Source organism: Benincasa hispida, chromosome 1 (assembly GCF_027475165.1).
Source record: "Benincasa hispida cultivar pf3 chromosome 1, pf3_genome.v1.1, whole genome shotgun sequence".
Lineage (NCBI taxonomy): Eukaryota > Viridiplantae > Streptophyta > Magnoliopsida > Cucurbitales > Cucurbitaceae > Benincasa > Benincasa hispida.
In genome coordinates, this window is record NC_143478.1 from 40,559,220 (window position 1) to 40,584,482 (window position 25,263).

Here is a 25,263-nt window from a genome sequence, read left to right on the forward strand (position 1 = left end):
ACTGGCTGGCGGATTTGCTTGAACTACCGCAAATTTAATGCGGCGACGAAGAAGAACCAGTTCCCCTTGCCTTTTATTGACCAAATGATAGACCGCCTAATAGGAAATGATTACTTCTGTTTTTTGGATGGGTATGCAGGCTACAACAAAATAATGATCGCTCCTGAAGACCAAGAGAAAACCACATTCACCTGCTCATACAAAACGTTTTCTTTTCACCGCATGCCGTTCAGATTTGCAATGCGCTGAGCACGTTTCGGAGGTGTATGATGGCCATCTTCTCTGAGTATCTAGAGGATTCAATGGAAATTTTTATGGACGACTTCTCGATTTACGGGCAAACGTATGAAGTCTGTCTTAACAACTTGGAGAAGATATTGAGGAGATGTGAAGAGACAAATCTTGTGCTGAATTGGAAGAAGTGCCACTTCATGGTGAACGAAGGTATTGTACTCGGGCACAAAGTTCTAGAGGAAGGGCTGGAGGTGGATAAGGCAAAAATTGAGGCCATTGAAAAGCTCCCACCTCCAACAAATATGAAGGTTGTCAGGAGTTTCCTGGGACATGTAGGATTTTACTGTCGTTTTGTGCAGGACTTTTCGAAGATTGCTCGACCATTGAGTGTGTTGCTGGAGGCGGATAGAACGTTTGACTTTGATTCATAATGCCTCAATGCATTCAAAATACTGAAGAACGCATTGATAACCACACCTGTGTTGATCGCACCTGACTTGACAAAGCCAGTTGAGCTAATGTGCGATACTAGCGGTTATGCGATGGGGGCAGTGCTAGCACAAAAGAAAAAGACAATGCTACACCCCATCGCGTATGCGAGTAGAACATTGAACCCTGCCCAAGTGAATTACACTACCACTGAAAAAGAACTTTTTGCGGCGATCTTTATGCTGGAAAAATTTAGAGCTTACTTGCTGGGATCCAAAGTGATCGTTTACACCGACCACTCGGCAATCAAATATTTAATGACCATGAAAGATGCAAAGCCGAGATTAATTCGATGGGTTCTCCTCCTGCAAGAATTCAACATGGAAATCATTGACCGTAAGGGGACGGAGAACCAGGTTGTGGACCACCTATCAAGATTAGAGAATCCGGAAGTAGACCGCAACTAGTCAGAGGGGAACGTATCCTTTCCAGATGAGCAGTTGTTCAAAATTGAAGAATTACCATGGTACGCAGATGTGGTCAATTATTTGGTCTGTGAATAATTTTCAGAAAATTACACAACCCACCAAAATAAGCGGCTTCTGCACGAATGTAAATCCTATTATTCGAACGATCCAAATCATTACAAGAGGGGGTCTGACCAGATCTTGCGTCTATGTGTGCCAGAAACTGCTTATCAACACATATTGTCCCAATTCCATGACTCACCGTATGGTGGACATTTTGGAGGTCAATGCACAGCAGTAAAAGTGTTATAAAGTGGGTACTTTGGCCGACTCTATTCAAGGATGCAAGAGACTATTCTATAAGATGCGACAAGTGCCAACACATGGGAAACATTTCGTGGAAGAATGCGATGGCAATGAATATTATCTTAGAATTGGAACTCTTCGATGTGTGGGGCATAGACTTTATGAGACCATTCCCACCATCAAATGGTCACAAGTACATTTTTTTGGGTGTCGATTATGTCTTCAAGTGGGTTGAAGCGGTATCATGCATCGCAAGCGATGCGACGATAGTCTCCAAATTCTTGAGAAGAAATATCTTCCCTCGTTTTGGCACCCCACGTGCCATAATAAGTGATGAAGGCTCCCACATTGTCAACAGCGTCATCAACAAACTTCTGCTCAAGTATAATATCCACCATAAGGTCGCCACCGCATACCATCCATAGACAAACAGCCAAGCCGAGGTGTCTAATAGGGAAATCAAACTGATCCTAGAGAAGGTGGTGAATCCTTCACGCAAAGATTGGGCTATGAAGCTGAACGATGCCTTGTGGGCATACAGGACCGCTTATAAAACACCTATAGGCATGTCTCTGTATATGCTAGTGTTTAGGAAGTGATAACGGGCAGAAATGCACGTTATCATAGTACTGAGTTCTTAAACGATGTTGGATTCCGTTGATGAAATATTTTAAATTGCGTCCATTAAGCATAAATTCTATAATATTGCGGTCGCACGCATCTAACACATTAAGCAGTTAATCTTTATATTTTTTTGCAGAATATGCGTTAACGCAATGCAGAGATTGCGATCATAGGAATACATTGGTCGAGCGCAACTTCACCGCAAGACTTTGTGTTGATCGTGCTCGCAAACATTCGCCCAAGATGAATCACTGCAACTTGGTCGGTGTAACATGGTGGGTGCATTTGGGTGAAAGGATAATTAAGATCGATGGGACAAAAAGCTGAAAGCAGTCGGATCCAAATTAACTTGACAGCCAATAACGGTCACAAAGTATATTCAACTTTATCGGTGACAATTATCTGATGCATCAGTCAGGAATTAAAGTTATCCCATCTGTACAACCGGGAGAGACAAGCCATCTTTCACCATGGAAACTTTATAAATACCAAGTGCATTCTTCAGGGAAGGGGTTAAGCAGTCGATTACTTCATCACTTTACAAGTTCATGCCTCTATGCATAGTTTTCTTCCATTTTAAGGCAGACGCGTGGAAGAAGGTGTGCCAATAGATCGTTCCGGAAAGCTTGGAAAAGCACCAGAAGCTCCAAGACAAAGAGAGGGCTGACCCCTGCGGAAGCGGGAACATTTGTAGATCAGAATAGAGATTCAGTGTAAAAAGCCTCAGTCAGCAAGGAATTGCTACCAGGCTCTCTACTTTTATTTTCCATTATCATTTTGTACTCAACTCAGTTATAAGAATGGAATGTCTCTCTCTATATCTGTTCACTCTCTGTTATTTAAGCATGAGTATCTAAATTAGTTGAATAGGTTGAGAAGTAGTTAGCTAGCATAACAAGGTAATCTTCACGTTTGCGATTATCTTATTTATGTATGCTTCAGTCATCTATTAGAGATACTCGGGAGGGTAGTCTAAAGACAGGATCTAGACTTGGGAAGGTCAGGTCAGAATCTAGGTTTAAAAGAACTAGATTAGAACGCATAAATGGGAGATAGGCGCTTATGAATGAGCACTATTTGTTATTAACGCATCGCATGCATCTTAGCAATAAGGTATGATTGTATGCAGTCACCTTACTTTCATGCATTTTGCATCAACGCATAGGACAAGAGTAGAGACTTAAGGATAAGCTCTATGGACATTTTGCATTCAACACATGCATCCTAGATTTAGGAGCATCACATTTACATTGGGAAATGACTTGCTGTGCATGGTTGTAACATGCTCGCAAGGTTTGACGCATTCCCAAGTAACGCTAGCTAAAAGACCTTCTCAACCCGTTCATCGCATACTCATTGAATCTATCAACGCAACTATCTTTCTCAAATCCGCTGCCTTTATTTACTTCTTTTTCATTAACGCAACAACACACCCACACTTTATTTATTTACTCAGTTACCACAAAGTTTTCACAACATTACCAACGCAACTATTTTCACAAGTCCCTGTGTTCGACCCTGGACTTACCAAGAAACTCAGAGGAATTTACACTTGAATTCCGTTGGGGAAACTTGAGTGCACAACACAATCCATCAACGCAGATCTTCCATATTTCCATTCAATAAAATAACATGTCATATTTTCGGCACCGTTGCTGGGGACTTCGACAAAATAGTTGTTAACGGTAATTTTTGCAATTTCTTTGCAGAACTCTCAATTTCTGGCGAACTACCACCCAGAGGTTGAGAGAACATTTCGAAGAAGACTACAAGACCGACAACAGCAACCACAATCCGATAAAGAAGAGATGGCAGAGCAGCCTAGAGGTGGAGCACCAAATGATAATAATGTCATGGCGAATCCGATTCTGTTGGCAAATGATCACAATAGGCCCATATGCATCGCCAAACCTCTATGATTTCTCTCTGGGAATCATCAGGCCTGCCCTCGACAGAAGTAGATTCGAGATGAAACCGATGATGCTGCAGATGATCCAGACTGTAGATCAATTCGGAGGAAGGCGTGACGAGGATCCCCATGCCCACCTCCGAAGTTTTATTGAAATCTGCAATATTTTTGTGTTCCCAAACATCTCTGCTGAAGAAGTTCGACTAACATTGTTCCTATTTTCTTTCTGTGATCAGGCTAGGAAATGGGCTTATTCGCTCGAACCAGGAGAAATTACTTCTTGGGAGCAAGTAATGGAGAAATTCATGAAAAAGTATTTTCCACCTACCGAGAACGCAAGACGAAGAAAGCTTAAGACTAATTTTGAACAAGATATGGATGAATCGCTCAACGATGCTTGTGATGGAAAAAACGACATGCGCAGCGGAAATAAGAATCGATTTTACTCTAATTTTCCAAAATAAACATGTAACCCTAAAAGAATTAATTAAGGTTATTTTGAAATAATTCCTTTGAAGCTCCCGAAACTCGTCTATCTCCACCCGAACACGAACGGACCACCACTAGAGCTGTCCTACTATTCTCTGGACTTAGAACCGGGTTGTGAGACCCGATGGAAGAAGAACCCAAGAGAGAGAGAAAAAATGGAAAAAGTATAGTGAAATTGGGTTGGGTTTGGTTTTTCTTTTTTTTTCAGCCCAATTTTAAAAACTAATTTTGCAAAATCTCCAAAAGTTTTTAATCCAAAAACACAAGCCCATATTTATAGAAAAGAGCCATGCAAAATTGCATGAAAAAACTTTATAAAAATCCAACACCTAGAATCCACTATCTAAGTGGGCTTAATGTCTCCACTATAAACCCAAGACTTTCCTTGGATTATTTTCTCTTGTCACATATTGTAGGATGTTTGATTTAAGTTATTGTTGTTCCATTATTGAAGAAAAATGGCAAAGCTTTTGGTTGAGGTTGTCTTTGATAATTTTGGAATGTATTAATAAAGAAAAGAAAAGAAAGGAAATAAAGAAAAAGAAAAGAAAAAAAAATGAAAGGAAAATGAAAAAGGAAAAAGGGAAAAAAATGAAAGGAAATGAAAACCCATTCGGCGCTTAAGGGTTTAGTGAAACCCACCACCACCTAACTCATTTCAGCCCATTTCTCCATCATTTCCCATCAAATTTTCAGAGCATTTCGAGAGAGAGAGTGAAGGAAGAGGAAGAAGAAGCTTGCTACAGGTTAGAGGTTGAAAAAGGGAGGAAAAAGTTCATGTAAGTGCATGGTTGGAAGAATTTGGGTTCAACCTGTCTATCTCTGGTTTTTAAGTCGGTTTGAGCTACACAAGAAGAACTAAAAGGTAAGGCCTGACTTCCTTGAAATAAATTTCATGAAGAAAGCTTTAGCTAAATCTGATGCTAAGTTAATGGTTTTTGAAAAGGAATACAAAGCACAGAATTTTCGTGCAAATCAGAAGGATCTAGGGTTTTCTCTGGCTTTTCGAACATTCTGGGGTGTACAAATTGAATTAGAAGCTCAGTTTGATATGGTTGGAAAGCTTATTCAATTTCCTATAACTTATATGAAGAATTCGTGATCCAAAAATTACTAGAACTAGGTTTAATTTCAGGATAAAATTAGAGGGTAGCAGAGAAGCACGAATCTGTATTTTCTGTGTTCGGGGGATGTCTGGACAAATCCGTTGCGAATTTTGTGTTTATTCCTTCTGGTAAATTGTAGAGGGTTCCAAAATGAAGAATTTGATATATATTACATTAATTTTCGTCAAGTATTGAGGAAGTTATGAGTGTTGGAAGTTAGGGTATTGAATCTGGAAAATCTGGAAAAAAAGTGTGAAGTATGATTTTATTTCTAGAATTTAGAATTCATGAGCATGGAAAGACAAGAAGATTTATAGTTTTGATGCTCAGTTTTTTTTGTTTGACAGGCCAAGAGGAAATAGGCCAAGTCTACAGACCAGGGAACTAGCTAAGACTGTGATTGACAAAACGAATTTCGAAAATGATTTCTAAACTGTAATTTATGCTTAAATGGTTTACATGCTTGATTATGAACTTATGAATGATACATGATTTCTATGAATGGTTTCAAGCATAAGTTTTGAACTTAGATTTTCTAATGAGGTTTATATACGAGCACGTGATTATTGAATTCCTAAAAAGTAGTTGAAACGATATCATTTAAAGTAAAGGATGTATTAGCGAGTATTGTTAAAAGATTTTTAGTTTTTCATGAGCAAGCTGAGTAAGCTTGAGTTTTACGAATGATAAAGATAAGCAGGCATGTTTCAATATTTTCATGTGGTTTTCTGAGACTTTTATTGACTACATGACTGGGATATTGAGCCCGAGGCTATATGGTATTGTGTGCACACAGGTTATATTCCGTTGTTGAAATTGAATGTACTCCGTGACAACGATGCTGTCGTGAGTGCTGGGCGGGCCCCACTACATCGTAGAGCTAGTAAACATTGGTTGTATTTGGCGTGCCATACACAATGTTGATTTGTCATGTTGGTTAAAATGTTTTATATACTTGATATGCCTTGCTAGATTTTAATGACGTAGTTGCGGAATATTTTAGAAAGCTTTTAGCTTACACGTTTATGTTTAATGCTTTAATTGAAAATATTTATACGTTTAAAGGTTTATCACGTGTTCTGATTTGCGGATTTATAGTTTTAAATTTAGTCACTCACTGGGCTTCGTAGCTCACTCTTTCAAAAAATTTTCCCACTTTTCAGGTAGAGATCGAGTTCCCGATGCCTGATAACTGCCAAATTCTTTTTTCTGCTAAAAGCTTCCAAATCAAGCTCCATACGTGGGTGGAGTTGTACATTTTGTTTGTTTGTATTGTAAATGTCTTTGTAAGAACTGGATAGGTTGTGGTTGTGTAAACACTAGATGTCGTGGTTGTGTAAACCCCAATTGGATATGTTTTTGGTTGTGATATCTCTATCAGGTTATTTTCCAAGCCGAGTTATGTCAGGACTGCACTTCATATGTGTCTAAAGGTTTTCAGGGGTTCCGCTGTGTTGTGTTACATGTAAAGTATTTCATATCTAAGATTTGCATGTTTATCAGGTTCAATGATTCAGCAGGGTCAATAGGTATCGTTAGAGGAGGACGATGTCTGTTGGCTTCACGCCATCTCCCTGACTAAGCTAGCAGGTAGTTTGGGAGGGGGTGTGACAACTTGGTATCAAAGTGGTTAGCTCCATGGGAAATGAGATAGAGCAGTTAGTACTTAGAAGAATCTAGGAATTAAATAGTTAGACATTGAGTCAGTTCAGATAGAACTAGCATAGTATGGTCCAAGTATGAATAAGAGTGAGTCCAGTCAGAACTAGAATATGGGTAGAAGTTTAGTATCATGCATCTGAGTTAAGTATCTATTGCATGTCTACTGTGTTGATATGTTATAGTAGTCATGCCACCACGTACAGGAAAACGACGCAGGCAGAATCATGACGAGACGCAGGATCCTACCCAAGGTCAATCTGAAAGGGGACCCAGTACCACGAGAGTTCAGATTGGAGCAGGAAACGAGCAGTTTTCTAGATTTGCACAGAAGGTAGGCAGGCCAGAGAGAGTAAGGCTACTGATCTGGAAAAGATATATGGAATAAAACGGCTGAAGAAATTAGAAGCCACAGTGTTTGAGGGTTCCACAGATCCAGGTGACGCTGAGGTTTCGTTAAATATTCTTGAGAAATGCTTCGATGTGTTGAGCTATCCTGAGGAGCGAAAATTTAGATTGGGCAGATTCCTACTGCAGAATAAGGCAGAGGGATGGTGTAAATCCATTTTAGCCAGGCGCAGTGATGCACGTACGTTAGACTGGTAGACTTTTAGAGGCATATTCGAAGATAAGTATTATCCCAGCACATATTTTGAGGCAAAGAGAGATGAGTTCCTGGAACTGAAGCAAGGGTCACTTTCAGTAGCCGAGTACGAGAGAAAGTATACCGAGCTTTCATGGTATACTGATGTGATTGTGGCATCTGAGAGTGACAGGTGTCAAAGGTTTAAAAGAGGGCTGCATTTTGAGATACGTACCCCAAGTACAGCTATTGCTAAGTGGATGGATTTTTCCTAGTTAATAGAGACTGCCTACGTGTGGAGCAGAGTGTAACAGAGGAGAAGTCAACAGTGGAGCCTAATCGTGGGGCTTCAACAGCTAGTGGTTTCCGAGGTCGTGAGTAGCAGAGGTTCACACCTGGAGTGAATGTTTCAGGCCATCAAGACTTTAAGCGTCGGTCTGGTGGCCACTCATCGAGGCAGATGAGTTCAGGTAGTGCCTATCAGGGGCAGAGCCAGAGAGCACCCAGTCAGTCTGCTAATTCAACAGCAAGACCGCAGATGGCTCAGGAGTCCGTTACTAGTGAAACCAGGAGAACCCCATGTGCAAGTTGTGGCAGGAATCATCGAGGTTAGTGTCTTGTGGGTGCTGGTGTGTGTTACCATTGTGGACAGCCAGGACATTTTAAGAGAGTCTGTCCACAGCTGAGAGCAGCAGTTCAGAGGGACCAGGGCATCGAGTCCCACACAATTGAGCAGTCGAGAGTCTCAGTGGCTATAGGAGAGGGCACCAGCGGTGCAAAGCAGAAGAGAGTTGTGGGGAGACCTAGAAAGTAGGGAAAAGTCTATGCTATGACTCAACAAGAAGCGGAGGATGCACCAGACGTGACTACTAGTACGGTTTTTATTTGTAATGTACCTGCACGTGTTTTATTAGATCCAGGTGCTACGCATTCCTTTGTTTCTAGTATGTTTAACTAAGATGAATAGGATGCTAGAGCCTTTATCTGAGGGGTTAGTTATATACACTCCAGTTGGTGACGTTTTACTAGTCAATGAAGTGTTGCGTGATTGTGAGGTTTTAGTAGAAGGTCTCAGTATGCTAGTGGATCTTCTTCCACTAGAGTTACGGGCATTGGATGTAATTTTGGGAATGGATTTCTTATTCACTCACTATGCTTCTATGGATTGCCATAGGAAGGAAGTGACTTTTAGGAAACCAGGTTTGGCTGAAGTGGTTTTTAGGGGTGAGAGGAAGATTATTCCTACGAGTTTGATTTCAACCCTGAAGGCTGAGAAGTTTTTGAGAAAGGGTTGCATAGCGTTTCTTGCACACGTAGTAAAGGTGTAGAAAGAAAAGCTGAAACCAGAAAATGTTCCTATAGTGAACAAATTTCTTGATGTTTTTCCAGCTGATCTATCAGGTTTGCTACCTGATAGAGAGTTGGAGTTCACTATTGAATTGTTACCAGGAATAACACCTATTTCATAAGCGCTATACAGAATGGCTCCGAGCGAGCTTAATGAGCTGAAGGTCCAGATACAAGAACTAGTTGACAAGGGATACATCAGGTCTAGTGTATCATCTTGGGGAGCTCCAATGTTATCCGTGAAGAAGAAAGATGGTACCCTCCGATTATACATTGATTATAGGCAATTAAACAAGGTCACGATACGTAACAAGTATCCTCTACCACGCATTGATGACTTGTTTGACCAGTTAAGGAGAGCAGCGGTGTTCTCTAAGATTGATTTGAGGTCAGTATACCACCAGTTAAAGGTTAGGGAATCAGATATTCCTAAGACAGCATTTAGGACGAGGTATGGGCACTATGAGTTTTTAGTGATGCCATTCGGTTTAATGAATGCGCAGCAGTTTTCATGGACCTCATGAACAGGATCTTCCATTAGTACTTAGATCAGTTTGTGATAGTGTTCATCGATGATATACTAGTTTAATCAATTGACAGGAAAGCCCATGAGGAACATCTGAAGATTGTTCTACAGAAACTGAGTGATAAACAGTTGTACGCTAATTTCAGCAAATGTGAGTTCTGGTTGAAACAGGTAGTGTTCTTAGAGCATGTAGTTTCAGTGGGCGGAGTTAGTGTTGATCCGCAGAAAGTGGAAGCTGTTGTCAACTGGGAGAGACTAGCTAGTGCAACAAAGGTACGTAGTTTCCTAGGCCTGGTCGAATACTACAGACGTTTTGTTGAGGATTTCTCACGATTAGCATTACCCTTGACAGCTTTGACAAGGAAGAATGCTAAGTTTTAGTGGTTGGATAAATGCAAATAAAGTTTCCAGGAGCTGAAGAAGAGATTAGTGGCAACACCTATTCTGACACTTCCTGTAACAGGGAAGGAGTATGTGATCTATTGTGATGCTTTGAGGCAAGGATTAGGTTGTATGCTTATGCAGGAAGGAAAGGTAATAGCTTATGCTTCAAGGCAGTTGAAGAAACATGAGTGTAATTACCTTACCCATGATCTTAAGCTAGCAGTAGTTTTTTTAGCACTGAAGATCTGGAGACATTATTTATTCGGTGAGAAGTGCCACATTTTCACAGATCATAAAAGCCTAAAGTATATCTTTGATTAGAAAAAGCTGAATCTGAGACAGAGGCGATGGCTAGAACTGATTAAAGACTATGATTGTACCATTGAATACCATCTGGGTAAGGCTAACGTAATGGCAGATGCATTAAGTAGGAAGTCGAGACTTCCGAAGAGTGCCTTGTGTGGTATTTGAGCAACCTTGCTAAGTGAGTTAAGAGGTTTCAGGGCGGTTGTGATTGCAGAGAGTTCAGGGAGTCTTTTAGCTCAATTTCAGGTTAGGTCTTCTCTAGTAGCAGAGATTGTGAGAAGATAGCCAGAGGATAGTAACTTACAGAAGATGCTTGCAAAGTCCAAGCAGGCCCAGAGGCAGAATTTGAGTTGAGAGTAGACGGAGCCATAGTTAAGTAGAGAAGACTATGCGTTCCGAGTATTAGTGAGCTTAAGGGTGCTATACTAGTGGAAGCTCATAGTTCACTTACGCTATGTATCCAGGAAGCACCAAGAAGTACGAAACTTTGAAGAAAACTTATTGGTGGCCTGGTATGAAACGAGAGATAGCTGAATATGTTGATAAATGTTTGATCTGCCAACAGGTTAAACCAGTGAGACAGAGGCCAAGAGGACTCCTTAATCCACTGCCAGTGCCGGAGTGGAAGTGGGAGCATATTACCATGGATTTTCTGTTTGGTTTACCTCGTAAAACTGGTGGACATGATGATATATGGGTAATAGTAGACAGACTTACCAAGATAGCGCGGTTTATACCGATTAAAGTGACGTCTACACTAGATTAGCTAGTTAAGCTATATGTCGACAGGATTGTGAGTTAGCATGGAGTGCCAGTGTCCATAGTTTCAGATAGGGATTTGAGGTTTACTTCTAAGTTTTTGCCTAGTGTGCAGAAAGCAATGGGAACAAAGTTGAAGTTCAGTATAGCATTTCATCTCCAGACAGATGGTCAGTCAGAGAGGACTATCCAAACCTTAGAAGACATGTCAAGAGCATGTGTTCTTCAGTTTAAGGGAAGTTGGGATACCCACTTATCACTTATGGAGTTTGCTTATAATAACAGCTATCAGTCTAGTATCGGCATGGCACCATTCGAGGCTTTGTATGGCAGACCATGCAGAACTCCTGTATGCTGGAACGAAGTGGGAGAGCGAAAGCTAGTTGGTCCTCAGTTGGTACAAGTTACGTCAGACAATATTTAGTCGATTAGAGAGAACCTGAAGATAGCTCAAGATCGACAGAAGAGCTATGAAGATAAGCAACGAAGAGACTTAGAATTCTAGGTTGGAGATCAAGTTTTCTTAAAGTTATCTCCGTGGAGAGGTGTTCTTTGTTTTAGGAGGAAAGGTAAGCTGGGTCCTAGATATATTAGTCCTTATTGGATAACAGAACGAGTTGGACCAGTAGCCTATAGACTTGAGTTGCCAGCAGAACTTGCTCGAATACATGATGTTTTCCATGTGTCCATGTTGAGAAAATATATTCCAGATCTGTTACATGTGTTGCAAGCACAACCGATTGAGCTAAAAGAAGACTTGAGTTATAAAGAGGAAGCGGTTCAGATCCTCGACAGAAAGGAGCAAGTTTTGAGGAACAAAACGATCCCACTCGTGAAGGTCCTTCGGAGACATCACGGAGCGGAGGAGGCAACCTGGGAGTCAGAAAACCAGATGAGGAGGAGTTACCCGACACTCTTCACCTAAGGACTTCTAAATTTCTAGGACAAAATTTCATAAGGGAGAGGTAAGTTGTAAACCCGAGACTTTCCTTGGATTATTTTCTCTTGTCACATATTGTAGGATGTTGGATTTAAGTTATTGTTGTTCCATTGTTGAAGAAAAATGGCAAAGCTTTTGGTAGAGGTTGTCTTTGATAATTTTGGAATTTATTAATAAAGAAAAGAAAATAAAGGAAATAAATAAAAATAAAATAAAAGAAAAGAAAAGGAAAGGAAAAGGAAAAAGCAAAAAAATGAAAGGAAATGAAAACCCATTCGGCGCTTAAGGGTTTAAGTGAAACCCACCACCGCCTAACTCATTTCAGCCCATTTCTCCATCATTTCCCATCAGATTTTCAGAGCATTTCGAGAGAGAGAGAGTGAAGGAAGAGGAAGAAGAAGCTTGCTACAGGTTAGAGGTTGAAGAAGGGAGGAAAAAGTTCATGCAAGTGCAATCATGGGAGAATCTAGGTTCAACCTCTCTATCTCTGATTTTTAAGTCGGTTGAGCTACACAAGAAGAACTAAGAGGTGAGGCCTGACTTCCTTGACAGTTAATCTATTTTCTAACCAATTTTATGAAGGAAGCTTGAGCTAAATCTGATTTTAAGTTAATGGTTTTTGAAAAGAAAACAGAGCACAGAATTTTCGTGCAAATCAGACGGATCTAGGGTTTTCTCTGGTTTTTCGAACATTTTGGGTTGTACAGGTTGAATTAGAATCTCAATTGGGTATGGTTGGAAAGCTTATTCAATTTCCTATAACTTACATGAAGAATTTGTGAGCCAAAAATGAATAGAAGTAGGTTTAATTTCAGGAGAAAAGTAGAGGGTAGCAGAGAAGCACGAATCTGTATTTGCTGTGTTCGGGGGATTTCTGGACAAATCCGTTGGGAATCTCGTTTTTTTTCCTTCAGGTAAGTTGTAGAGGGTTCCAAAATAAAGAGTTTTATATATAGTACATTAATTTTGGTCAAGTATTGAGGAAGTTATGAGTGTTGGAAGTTAGGATATTGAATCTGGAAAATCTGGAAAAAAAATGTGAAGTATGATTTTATTTCTAGAATTTAGAATTCATGAGCATGGAAAGCCAAGATGCTTTATAGTTCTGATGCTTGGTTTTGGTTTATTTGACAAGCCAAGAGGAAATAGGCCGAGTCTACAGACCAGGGAACTAGCTAAGACTGTGAGTGACAAAATGAATTTCGAAAATGATTTCTAAACTGTAATTTATGTTTAAATGGATAACATGCTTGATTATGAACATATGAATGATACATGATTTCTATGAATGGTTTCAAGCATAAGTTTTGAGCTTAGATTTTCTAATGAGGTTTATATACGAGCACATGATTATTGAATTCCTGAAAAGTAGTTGAAACGATATCATTTAAAGTAAAGTATGTATTAGCGAGTATTGTTAAAAGATTTTCAATTTTTCATGAGTAAGCTTGAGTTTTACGAAAGATAAAGATAAGCAGGCATTATTTAATATTTTCATGTGGTTTTCTGAGACTTTTATTGACTACATGACTAGGATATTGAGCCCGAGGCTATATGGTATCGTGTGAACACAGGTTATATTCCATTGTTGACATTGAGTGTACTCCATGACAACGATGCTGTTGTGAGTGCTAGGCGAGCCCCACTACATCATAGTGCTAGTAAACATTGGTTGTGCTGGGCATGCCCTACACAATGTTGATTTGTCATGTTAGTTAAAATGTTTTATATACTTGATATGCCCTTCTAGATTTTAATGACGTACTTGCGGAATATTTGAGAAAGCTTTTAGCGTTACACGTTTATGTTTAACGCTTTGATTGAACAAATGTATACGTTTAAAGGTTTATCATGTGTTCTAATTTTTGGATTTACAGTTTTAAATTTAGTCACTCACTGGTCTTCGTAGCTCACTCTTTCAAAATGTTTTCCCACTTTTCAGGTAGAGAAAGAGCTCCCGCTGCCTGATAACTGCCAAAGTTTGTTTTCTGCTAAAAGCTTCCAGATCAAGCTCCATACATGGGTGGAGTTGTACATTGTGTCTGTTTGTATTGTAAATATCTTTGTAAAAACTGGATAGGTTATGGTTGTGTAAGCACTAGATGTCGTGGTTGTGTAAACCCGAGTTGGATATGTTTTTTGTTGTGATATCTCTATCAGGTTATTTTCCAAATCAAGTTATGTCAGGACTGCACTTCATGTGTGTCTAAAGCTTTTCAGGTGTTCCGCTGTGTTGTGTTACATGTAAAGTATTTCATATCTAAGATTAGTATGTTTATCAGGTTCAATGATTCAGCAGGGTCAATAGGTATCGTTAGAGGAGGACGATGTTTGTTGGCTTCACGCCATCTCCCTAACTAAGCTAGCAGGTAGTTTGGGAAGGGGTGTGACATCCACTATAAGCCAACACCTAGCCCACTATTTTGTTAATGAAATTATCCAACAAAAGTTTAGATTTTCTCACTAACTTTAGTCAAAGGGCAAAATAGTCATTTGCCTAAAGTCAAACTTTGACCAAAAAGTCAACATTTTGACTTTTTATGATTTTTTTCATGTTGACTAATTTTGACCTCCCGAGCATGAATCTGCATTCATTTTCTCAAAATTCAAATCACATTCGAATATAAGGTCGGTCAAAATTTGACTTTTCAAAGTCAAAAGTCAACTCTTTGACTTTTTACATCTTTGACCATTTCTATTATTTCTGAGCTTCCGAATATGAACGTATTTATATTCTTGATATTTAAATCACATTTAAATATTAAAGTTGTATCTCTAAATTGAAAAATCGACCACTATATCACATATACTTGTCGGTTTCTCTCTCTTCACCTAATTCGAACAATTCGAATTATTCTATCATTCTGTTCTAAGTTTATTCCATATGAGCTAGTAGGAGAACCTAATGGACCTATAGACCATGGGCTCCAACGATCCGAGATTAGCTAGCTAAACTCTTTAGACGGAGCTAATCAACATTCGTTAACTAACGGGTCATTCCACTATAGTCTCGTAGTTGAACTCCCCTCACTATAGATATATTTGTGTCCATTTGATATAACCATGTTTAGTAAGCTAATCCTTCACAAGTTGTTTGTAATCTCGGTTGGGTCATAAAAATTGTTTTACCCCTGAGACTACATCTTATTCCTTAAGTTCCACTGATCTTTGAACCCCTCTCGGGCCAATGAGAGGGTGGGGCCCCTTGTTCAAGACCTGGATTCAGTACTAAAAGGAACAACCTATCTACTATCCCTATAACGGGTAGGAGTGAATTCCATCTTGCACCCTATGTTCCCAGCTATCCACCTGATCTTACCCCTGAAATGGGAGGCTTATTGGGTCAACGATAATGAGCTGCCCTCACTTATGCAGATCTAAGGATAATTCTGAGTGAACAGGATTTCATAGTTAGCTCAGGATTAAGATTAAGTTACCTAAGTCATCAATTAACGAAATAGTTAGTTTTATACATTAAACGGCATTTAGAACGTAAAAGTGACTATTTCATGGTTCGGTCTTATGTAAACTCTTTACATAGGATGCCCCCATTTTCATGTCTCCACATGAACGGTTTAGGATCACATTGTTTGTACTAATTACAAAATGGGCCGCATCCATAGTGTCTCCAGAATAAGGCGTCCAACCTTATTCATATACTATAGACCATTTTGGCTATATATATTTGAACTTGATCCACATTTATGTCACTACATAAAGTTCAAACTTAAACTTAATAGCCTTGGAACCTTAGTTTATTGGATTCATGAATATAGAATTTAAATTTACTAAAGATTTTCAATAACTGCTTTATTGAACAAGAATATGATATTGAAAACTACGAGTTTTAGACATAAAATCCAACAGCTTGGGCGAGGTTTAAAAGGTTGGTCCGAGATTGTCCGCATAATGGGCTACCAGACTGTCTTCAAATGGAAATTTTCTATCACGGTTTGAATCCTGCTTCGCAAACCGTTGCCAATGTGGCAGCCGCTGGTGGTCTGCTTGACAAAACTTACGAGGAGGCGAAGAATATTCTTGACCGCATCTCCAAGAACCATGAAGACTGGAGGGAGAGTGACTAGAGATTGAGACTCAAAGATTCCGACGCAAATAATGGTGCCATTTTTTCGTTACAAAACCAAATGACCGCAGTGATGAATTTGATTCAAGGAATGGCGATTAGCAGCCCAACACCGCAAGGTGGGCAAATTAATGCAATAAGTCAAAACATTGCAAGGTGTGCGACTTGCAGTGATGGGCATGCGATGGAAGATTGCCTGCAAAATCCACAATCTATATATTTTGTAAAGAATAATCTCTTTTCAAACACTTACAACCTCGGGATGAGAAACCACCCCAATTTTGCTTGGAAGAATCAACAACAAAATTTTCAATCTATGGCGTAGAAAGAAGGGCCACCAGGATTCTTCCAATGCAACAACGGTCAACAGAGCAACCAAGCAAGTAGCTCACAACAACCAACGCAATCTTCTTCTCTAGAAAGCCTATTAAAGCAATATATAGAGAAAAATGAGACAGTGCTTCAAAGTCAGACTACGTTCATCTGCAACCTCAAAATGCAAATGGACCAGATTGCAAATGAGCTCAAAAGTAGACCGCAAGGGGCATTGCCAAGTTCAACCGAGCTTCCACGTAACCCAGGGGGATCAGGAAAAGAGCAATGTCAGGTTGTGACATTGCACAATGGAAAGATTGTGGAAGGAGAAAAGAAGGAGCAGAACAAATCAACTTCCATCGCAACTGAGCCTGAGATTACGGCAATGCAAGAAGAATAAAAATAAAATGAAGCAGAACCTGAGGTTGCGTCAACCTCAAAGTCAAATGAAATGGGAACCGTGAAAGTTTAGTTACCACCCTTCCCTCAGAGGCTAAGGAAGAAAAAAAACGAAGAGGTACAGTACCAACACTTCATGTCTATGTTAAAACAATTACATGTTAATATTCCTTTGAGTGAAGTGATTGAGGAAATTCCTGCCTATGCCAAGTTTCTGAAGGAAATGGTAACTAAGAAAAGAGGTGCTGGAAAATTTGCCATGGTGGCATTAACACAAAGTTCCGAATCTATTATCCCACCGAAGATGAGCGATCCTGGGAGCTTCACTATTCCTTGCTCCATAGGAGGACTCTATATTGGGCAAGCCCTGTGTGACTTGGGGGCCAGCATAAATTTGATGCCGCTGTCAATCTTTCGATAATTAAATGTTTGGCAACTTGTGCCCATATCCGTGACTCTCCAATTGGCTGACAGATCTCTGGTTCATCTAGAAGGTAAGTTGAAGGACATGCTGATCATGATTGATAAATTTATTTTGCCAGCTGACTTCATCATCCTAGATTATGAGGCCGACAAGGATGTACCCATCATTTTGGGGTGACCTTTTCTATCAATGGGTCGAGCTCAAATTGATGTGCACAAGGGAAAAATCACTTTGAGCATAAACGGACAGAAGCTCAAATTTAATATAATTCGTGCCATGAAATTCCCAGATGAGGAAGATCTACAAGATTTTGACGATGACCTAAATTTGATTGAAGAAGAAAAGTCTGATGAAGAGTGTGAAGAAGAGGATGAAAACGTATCCGTAGTTGCCTGCAATGCGATCATAACAAAAACAAACAAAGAAGAAGGAACGATCGCAATGCAAGAAGAAGAGCCAAAAGAAGAAAGAAAAACAACGCAACCTTCCCTCGTGGAACCACCAACCCTTGAACTAAAAACCCTACCAACACATTTGAAGTACGCATTTCTGGGGCAGAATGAGAAGCTGTCAGTGATAATTTCCTTTGCACTCAACGAAGATCAAGAGAATGCATTGATGAGCATTCTCAAGAAACATGTGCGAGCAATTGGCTGGACGCTCGCTGACATAAGAGGAATTAGCCCCGCGTAACGCATGCATCACATTCGTCTCGAGGACGACCACAAAGCAACTATTGAAAATCAACGCAAACTTAACCCTGCGATGAAGGAGGTTGTCAAAAAGAAGATTATCAAGTGGCTGGATGCAAGTATTATCTATCCCATTACAGATACCATGTGGGTCATCCCCATGCAATGTATGCCGAAGAAGGAATGAATGACGGTAGTCCCAAATGAGAACAATGAATTAATACCAAAAAGGACCATCACTGGATGGCGCATCTGCATGGACTACCACAAATTAAATGCGGCCATTCATCGATCAAATGCTGGACAGATTAAAAGGGAACGATTTTTATTGCTTCTTGGATAGATATGTCGGGTATAATCAAATCATGATAGCTCCTGAAGACCAAGACGAGACCATATTCACCTGCCCATATGGGACATTTGATTTTCGCCGCATATCGTTTGGCCTCTGCAATGCGGCAAGCATATTTCAAAGGTGCATGATGGCAATCTTTTCAGATTATCTCGAGAACTCAGTGGAAATATTTATGGATGACTTCTCCATTTATGGGAACACATATGAAGTCTTCCTAGCCAATTTGGAGAAAATTCTGAAGAGATGTGAAGAGACGAATTTGGTGCTCAATTGGGACAAATGTCACTTCATGGTAAAAGAGCGTATAATGTTGGGACACAAAGTCTCCCGGGAAGGGTTGGAGTTGGACAAAGCAAAGATCGGCGCAATTGAAAAGCTTCCACCTCCAACCAACGTGAAGGATGTGCGAAGCTTCTTGGGGCATGCTGGATTCTATAGACGATTCGTTAAAGATTTTTCTAAGATTGCACGACCACTTAGTGCGTTGTTAGAGGCAGACAGAAAGTTTGAATTTGACAACAATTGCCTCAATGCATTATGAGTTTTAAAAGATGTGCTGATTATTGTGCCTGTCTTGATTACGCCGGATTGGACACTGTAGTTCGAAATCATGTGCGACGTAAGCAGGTATACGATGGGAACCGCATTAGCGCAAAAGAAGAAAACTATTTTGCACCCCATAGCATATGCGAGTAAAACTCTGAACCCTGCTCAAAACAATTATACCAAGGTACTGGCTATGATTTTTGCGTTGGAAAAATTCCGGGCATATCTATTGGGAACCAAGGTACTCATTCACACTGATCACTCGGCAATAAAATATTTGATGACAAGGAATAATGCAAAGTCGAGGTTGATCAAATGGGTTCTCCTCCTTGAAGAATTTGATATCGAGATAATTGATCGGAAAGGGACAGAGAATCAAGTTACAGATCACTTGTCTAGACTGAAAAATCCAGAGGTTGACCGCAATGAATCTGAAGTGAGTGTCGTGTGATCAGACGAGCAACTATTCCACAAAGAAGAATTACCCTGGTATGTGGACATCGTTAATTATTTGCTTTGTGAACAATTTCCTGAAGATTACACATACCATCAACAGAAGAAGCTCAAGCATGAATGCAAGCATTATTATTGGGATGAGCCAAATCTGTATAAAAGAGGTGCAGACCAAATCATTCGATTATGCATACCAAATGCTGCTCAACAACGCATATTGTCACAGTGCCACGATTCGCCATATGGAGGGCACTTTGGAGGACAATGTACTATAGCCAAATTTTTACAAAATGGATTCTTTTGGCCTTCATTATTTAAGGATGTTGCTGACTACGCAATGAAATGTGATCGGTGTCAATGCACCGGTAGCATTTCATGGAAGAACGCAATGCCAATGAACACTATCTTGAAGCTGGAATTATTTGACGTCTGGGGGATTGATTTCATGGGACCATTCCCTCCTTTGCATGGCAAGCATTATATCTTATTGGTTGTCGATTACGTTTCCAAGTGAGTAGAGGCAATTGCATGTGTCGTAAGTGATGCGGCGGTAGTCTTCCAATTCCTCAAGAAAAATATTTTCACTCGTTTTGGCACTCCCCATGCCATCATAAGTGATGAAGGATCACACTTTGTCAACCACAATATAAAGAAGCTATTGTGCAAGTACAATATCCTCCACAAGGTGGCCGCCGCATACCACCCACAAACAAATGGCCAGGCTAAAGTGTCCAATCGTGAAATTAAATTGATACTTGAGAAGGTAGTAAAATCTTCGCGGAAGGATTGGGCAATGAAGCTTGATGATTCGTTGTGGGCATACAGGACCACATTTAAAACACCTATAGGTATGTCCCCCTATGATTTGGTATTCGACAAGGCGTGTCATTTGCCTTTGGAGCTAGAGTATAAAGCATTCTGGGCGGTCAAGAAATTGAATTTTGATTTGAAGAAAGCAGAGGAAGCGCAAAAACTGCAACTGGTCGAGCTAGAAGAATGGAGGGTCAACGCATATCAGAATGCGAAGATTTACAAAGAGTGCACCAAGAGCTAGCATGATAAACGCATATGTGCTAGAAACCTCCAAATCGGGAAAAAGGTCTTACTCTTCAATTCGAGATTGCGGCTCTTCCCAGGAAAATTAAAATTGCACTGGTCCGGACCCTTCATCATCAAAGCAATATTTCCACATGGTGCGGTGGAACTGATCACCGAGGATGGCAGTTGAACATTTAAAGTTAATGGACAACAAATAAAGGCATATTGCGGAGGAGATTTCCAGCAAAAAACAGTCTCCACAAAGTTGAAAAACCCGGACTATCCCTTACTCAACTCTTGAACATTTAACTCTTCGTCATTTTACTATTATCAGTATTTCACTTATTTCTCTAAAAAAATTGAAATAAAAATAAAAAAATTAAAAAAAAAATAAAAATTGTTGTTTTGTTTTAAAATCATTTGACCCTCTCTTTGTCTGTTTACAAGGATTAAGGCACAGGATTGCAAAGATGCAAATGATCTCATTCTATCACCGTAATCCACAGAAGGAAAGATCACCGCAAGGATGGATGCATCAATACTTAATGCGGCCGACAACGCTAAATTGGGGGTGTACTCTTCCTTATCTTTATTTCAAATTTTGCGCTATCATATTGCATTTTACTTTTCAAAGTTTTATCACCACATCCTCCTTGATTACCGCAATCATATCACAAGTAGATAACTTTAGTAGTTTACCGCACGTTGTTTCTTTGCCAAGTATGATTTCAATGATGAAAAATATGCTTCTATCTCTTTCGTATATACTAGAGTCAACTTAAATCTTAAGATAGTCACCTCATGAAATATTTCTAGAAGTTAGGGGTTTGCTAGCTTTCTTTCAAACTTCCTTTACAACGCATTCTATGACCATCGCATGACTTATTTTAATTTCTTTTGGCAATGAGGACATTGCCGTATTTTAAATTTGGGGGTGACGTATTTATTTTCGACCTTGCTATATATATATATATATAAATATTTGAGAATAACAACTCCACTGTCAATGCAATGGGAAACCCATGTTGATAAGAGTTAAGTTGTGAAAGGCACTTACCCGTAGTTGGATGTCCGCATGACACATGTGGAGACAAGCCAAAACGAAAGTATGTCACCAGGATCAACGCATAAATCAATGACCACAACTCAACTACCAAATTGGTATGAGTTTATTCTGAGAAAGAGTGCATTGCTCGTAGTTGGATGTTCGCATGACACACGTGGGGGCAAGCCAAAACGAAGGCAAAGCACTCGGATCAGCGCAAGGTCAGAAAAAAATAGCAATGAAGAAAATTTTTGTGCAAGGATAAATCAGTTGACACCCCGGTGGAAAATTTTCTTTTTGAAATAAATCATGCGATGTTCCAGAATTTAGTAAAGTCATTTTGAAAGTTAAGCTTGCAATCCCTAAGTCTTAGAAATATTTTAGGAAGAGACTTGAATAAGACTTAAGGAAATTCTGGCATATATGATTTGAACGAAGTATCCTTGAGAAATCTAGGGAAAGAACTTTGTGGTTAACTTGCTAAAGGAATCTTTAGCTTATGCTTGAGGACAAGCATTGTTTAAATTTGGGGGTATGATAACGGGTAGAAATGCACGTTATCATAGTACTAATTTCATAAACAATGTTGGATTGCGTTGATGAAATATGTTAAATTGCGTCCATTAAGCATAAATTCTATAATATTGCGGTCGCACGCGTCCAACACATTAGAGCAGTTGATCTTTATATTTTTGTGCAGAATATGCGTTAACGCAATGCAAAGATTGCGATCATAGGAATACATTGGTCAAGTGCAAATTCACCGCAAGACTTTTCGTTGATCTTGCTCGCAAACATTCACCTAAGAAGAATCACCGCAACTTGGTTAGCGCAACATGGTAGGCGCATGTAAGTGAAAGGATAATTAAGATCGATGGGACAGAAAGCTGACAGCAGTCGGATCCAAATTAAGTTGACAGCCGATAATGGTCACAAAGTACATTCAGCTTTATCGGTGATAATTATCCCGCGCATCAGTCAGGAATTAAAGTTGTCCCATCTGTACAACTAGGAGAGAGAAGCCGCCTTTCACCATGGAAACTCTATAAATACCAAGTGCATTCTTCAGAGAAGAGGTTAAGCAGTCGATTACTTCATCACTTTACAAGTTCATGCCTCTGTCCATAGTTTTCTTCCATTTTAAGGCGGACGCGAGGAAGAAGGTGTGTCGATAGATCGTGCTGGCAAGCTTGAGAAAGCACTGGAAGCTCCAAGACAGAGAGAGGGCCGACGCCTGCGGAAGCGGGAACATTTGTAGATCAGAATAGAGATTCAGTGTAAAAAGTCTTGGTCAGCAAGGAATTGCTACCAGGCTCTCTACTTTTATCTTCCATTATCATTTTGTACTCAACTCAGTTATAAGAATGGAATGTCTTTCTTTATATCTGTTCATTCTCTGTTATTTAAGCATGAGTAGCTATAAGGAGAAAACCCGCACATTCAAGGTCAATGGTCTAGACCATTTATAATCAAAGAAGGTCTCCAGGTTGGACAAAAGGTCTTGTTACACAATTCTCGGCTATGACTTTTTCCCAAAAAATTAAAGTCACGCTGGTCCAGACCATTTATAATCAAAGAAGTATTCTTGCACGGTGTAGTCGAATTGACTAATAAAAAAGGAACCCGCACATTCAAGGTCAATGGGCAAAGAGTCAAGATGTATCATAGAGGCAACTTTCATCGCGAGAATACCTCCGTGGACCTGAGGAATCCTGACTAAAGAAGAAATGAGTGGTCCCTGCGTTGTTATGCGATGCAAAATCATCAGGGATGCATTTTTTTGAAGTATCCTTTTGATATCTTTCTTTCATGAACTTACTTCACCCTTTTTTTTTGTACAAACACTACTTTTTGGAATTTCCAACTCTGCCTTGAATAATTTTTACCCTCTTAATATTTAGCAATGATTGTAGTGAACGATTGCGGTGGAGCTACACGATAACTAAAAAACGCGACCAGTTCGTTCAGCCCCTGTGGATGTACTTACTTCTGAACTGATAATTTTTCCACTACTGATTGATTGGTCATCATCGACAGTTAGATCTACTGGCCTTGTTGTTGGATCTGGTACTGGTAGCGCAGGGGTTGTTGTTTTACCACTCCTCAATATCACTGCATGACATTGCTCTTTACCTCGTGGCCTCGATGCTTCTGAACTGCTAGGTAGCGTACCAGGCGCTTTATTTTTCAAATCAATTGCAAGCTGTTCAATCTACTCTTCAAAACCTCTAAGGGAGTCAGCTTGCAATTGTCTAATTTCCTCGCTCTTTTTTATATAATGCTTCAATGAAGTCTCCAAAGACGAGGTACTACAAGAGGTTTATGCGATAAAGTAAATTGTGCAGTAAATTGTGCTTCAATGAAGTCTTTAGCTTGCGATCGGGGGGGTTTTCAATTTAATAAAAGTGTTGTTTGTACATGCGATAAAGTAAATTGTGCAGTAATGTAAAGATAAGCGATAAAAATGTGATAATAGAGTAAATTGCGATGAAAGTAAAGTGCCATAAAATAAACCTAAGCTATGATGATACAAGATACAGGTTACATGATACAAGATACTGAGGTTGAGACTTACTGTGAAGATTATACAAAGATCGTGTTATACGGTGGAAAGACTTATGTGTGAAACAGAAAGAGAAAGGATAATTAATATAAAAAACGCAAGATTCTTAATTGCGTTAAAGATATAAGTACAGTTCCGCTTTCCCTTGGCGTACACCTCTCAGTGTTCGGCCGCGTTTTCCACAACTCTATGGTGAAACAGGGACGAACGTAGTGAATGCAAGGTTGCGTTCATCTCTGGACGTACTTCTTGCTTTAGTTAACGCATTCTTCTAACCTTCTCTCGACAGAACAGAATGGCATCTTCACTTCTGCTCTCACAGGTGAAGATGTCGTCTAGCATGCTTTAGTTAAACATCTTTATTTCTTTAGCACAAATTAAGTTACTTGTTTAATTCATATTAATCACCAAGGGATTAAGAAGACATCATGAAGAAAGTGATTAATGAAGTAATGGAAATAGACAAAAATGTGAAAATGAAAGTGATCATGACATTTAATTATAAAATCAAGCGTCTGATACATGGTTGTGAATGATCTAGAATAAGAAGATGAAATACAATTGATGAATATGAGTTAGAAACAGATATAGAAGAGTGCCAATGTCTTGACACCGATCTGGATGGAGAGATTTCTTGCCGGCGTAGATGAAGTGAATGGAAGGATGAGCTTCCCTCTCAGGCTTGCTCAACTGGTAGAGTTGATCTATGTACAAAGCTTCACGGCAGGGATTTGGAATGATTCGTCTTAAGACTCACCTCTCGGCCTTGTCTCTTTTCTTCCCGGATCTTCTTCGATCAGCACTCAGATCAGCCACTCTCTCAATAGCCTCGTATCAATTATCTCGTATCAAGTATATCTTTTCAGTGAATTCTTTGAGGGTATATATAGATGAAATCTTTGACTCCTTGACTTGTGGTCCCCACTGTATCGTTATGGAAATTCTAAGAATGGTGAATAAATATTTCTTCTGTTATGCAATTAGTCCGTCGAAAATGCACAACGGTTAGTTGTACACGTGTCAAAATCCTTCGTGATTGCGCTGCTCATTTGCACCTTCGATTGTGTGCCCACATGCGGTGTTGTTTTTATTACCGCATGCGGTTGAAGTTCAGCTCTGGATCGATTGTCGCATGCGCCGTCATTACGTTGATCGTCTATTCATTCCAGAATGATGGGTGCAATGCGACGTAGATGCATTAATCTTTCTCTCTTGAGCCATGAGCGTATACGGTGACTGGAAATCCTGCAAAACAGACTTGAAATATTCTTTTCTACCATC

General features: G+C 39.7%; 1 pseudogene across 1 annotated transcript; it reads left to right on the forward strand.

Annotated features, from left to right (window-relative positions):
• The first annotated feature begins 5,050 nt into the window (after positions 1–5,050).
• LOC150038442 (uncharacterized) lies at positions 5,051–14,297 on the forward strand (annotated as a pseudogene). Its single transcript, XR_016527827.1, has 2 exons — positions 5,051–5,323; positions 6,728–14,297. The product of XR_016527827.1 is annotated as an uncharacterized LOC150038442 (transcript).
• Positions 14,298–25,263: the final 10,966 nt, after the last annotated feature.